The sequence below is a fragment of the Chrysochloris asiatica genome, unplaced genomic scaffold (genome assembly GCF_000296735.1).
Source record: "Chrysochloris asiatica unplaced genomic scaffold, ChrAsi1.0 scaffold00172, whole genome shotgun sequence".
Lineage (NCBI taxonomy): Eukaryota > Metazoa > Chordata > Mammalia > Afrosoricida > Chrysochloridae > Chrysochloris > Chrysochloris asiatica.
In genome coordinates, this window is record NW_006408690.1 from 3,185,989 (window position 1) to 3,187,777 (window position 1,789).

General features: G+C 39.4%; 1 protein-coding gene across 1 annotated transcript in view; it reads left to right on the forward strand.

Moving 5' to 3' along the window:
- APBB1IP (amyloid beta (A4) precursor protein-binding, family B, member 1 interacting protein) overlaps positions 1–1,789 on the forward strand; it is a 110,168-nt gene that overhangs the window by 99,241 nt on the left and 9,138 nt on the right. The gene's annotated exons all lie outside the window — the stretch shown is intronic.

Sequence of the window (1,789 nt, forward strand, 5' to 3'; positions counted from 1 at the left end):
GTATTTTAAATACCAGCAGGGTCACCCATGGTGGACAGGTTTCAGATGACCTTCCAGACTAAGACAGACTAGGAAGAAAGAGTGACGAACTACTTCTGAATATTTAGTCACTGAAAACATTATGAATGGGTGGACTAGACCGCTCAAATTCAACATTTGTAGGACTGAGCTCATCTTAGCCTCCAAATTTGCTCTTTTCCATTGCTCTATGCACTGTGGGTTGATCGCTAGAATGCAAGGTGGCTTGGTCAGCAGTTCAAGCTCACCAGCTGTTCCTTGGAAACCCTATGGAGGGTCACTATGAATCAAAACTGACTTGATGGCATTTAACAAGACAGTCTTCATAAATGATATCACCATCTATCCAATGGCATGCAAAGAGAGTTCACTTGCCTCCAAATCCAATCAATCCTAAATTCTGTTGATTCGACTTTCTAAATATTTGTCAAATCTGTCTGTTTCTGTCTGTCTGCATTGCCATTTATGCCATCATGATCTTCCTCTTGTCCTAATGCAGTGGTGTCCAGCTGGACTCCCTCTCACTGCAAGCCTTTTTCCTTCAATTCTCCTTTCTGCTGCTGGTAGCTGCCCTTGCATCAACTCCAGCTCACTAGAACGGTATGTCCATTCCTGCATCCTCCTCACCACACTGGTATGTTTGAGTGCATCTTTACGGCTATGTGCCAGTCCATCTCATTGGGGGTCTCCCACGCTCTCACTGGTCCTCTGCTTCACAGATCTCCACTGCCAGTGATTTCACTCTATTGATGCTGTGTCCAAAGCAAGTGAGTTGAACAGTGTTCTACAGCCAGAGTCATCTTTGTACTTCTCCCCTACCTTAAGCCCTTCAGAGGGCTTCTTGCTTTTATTTCATCTTTGATTTTTTACATTACTCAGTGGTTTTTAAGCAAGGTGTTTGTTTCCATATACTGCATTTAGTTTCTTGGCTTTTCCTGCTATAATTTCAACTTTTAAGCATTGTGATCAGAAAAAAAAATTTTTATATTATTTGATGTTGTGAGGTTTATGGAGGCTTGCTTTGTGACCTAAAATTGTGGTCTATTGTGGAGAACAATTCATGTGCATTAGAAAAAAATATGTAGTTTGTTGCTGTTGGGTGTAGTGTTCTGTAGATATCTATGAGTTGGTTGATTGTAGCATTTGGATCTTTGTTGAGTTTCTAGTTCTTCTGCCCTCCGATAAAAGTGGTGTGTTAATATCTCCTACTTCACCATGAAATTGTTTTATTTCTTTTTCACTACTGTCAGAATTTGCTTTATATATTTTGAAGCCCTGTCATTGGGTGTGTATATATTTACTATGGCATTTGTTTTTTAATGGTTCAGCTATCATGTTGACTTTCTCATATTTTCTGATTCTGTATGTTAATCTGAAACTTAGTCTTTAAGGTAACTGGGGTTACTGTAAACTAAAATTAAAAAGAAATGATTCCACTTTTGCTTTTACTTTCATTATACCTCTTTAATCCTACTTGAACTTTGCCCATTTCTCTTAATGAATGCTGAGAGTAAGGGAAACCTTGGACTGAAGACTTGAATGGGATCTCAATTATTATCAAATGTTGATAAATTATCTGCAGTCACAGATTTAATTTCAGAACTGAGAATAAGAATCCTTGGAACTTAGTGACACCTGCTGAACCAAGCAGCATTTCCCATTGTATTATTGTTATGAAGTGCCATTGAGTCGGTTCTGACCCATAGCAACCCTGTATAGGGTTTCCAAGGAGCAGCTGGTGAGCTTGAACTGCCGACCTTGCAGTTCAAAT